Raw genomic sequence first — 322 nt, forward strand, 5'->3', positions numbered from 1 at the left:
ATGGCTCTACAAATGAAGGAAAGACAAACATTGATGCACACGCTGCAATAAAAAGTGGATGAGTAGCTTAAAAGGACAAACAATAGGTGACGAGATCACAGTGAGACTAGCAGACAACGGATGGGGGGGACGGGGGGGGGGTTGGGGTGGGGGTGTGGAGGGGGGGGGGGGCAGAGGAGCGAGGTGATTGTGAAATGTGAAAACAGAACAGGAGGGAGGGATGGACTCAATCCTCCTCTCCTTGACCAGTCCTGATGGAGTTGGACTTTGTTCTTCTCTGGCACAACCAGTCAAAAGCTGAGTGAATACGTTACCTGGTCTA

This window comes from Thunnus albacares, chromosome 22 (genome assembly GCF_914725855.1).
Source record: "Thunnus albacares chromosome 22, fThuAlb1.1, whole genome shotgun sequence".
NCBI classification, from domain to species: Eukaryota; Metazoa; Chordata; class Actinopteri; order Scombriformes; family Scombridae; genus Thunnus; species Thunnus albacares.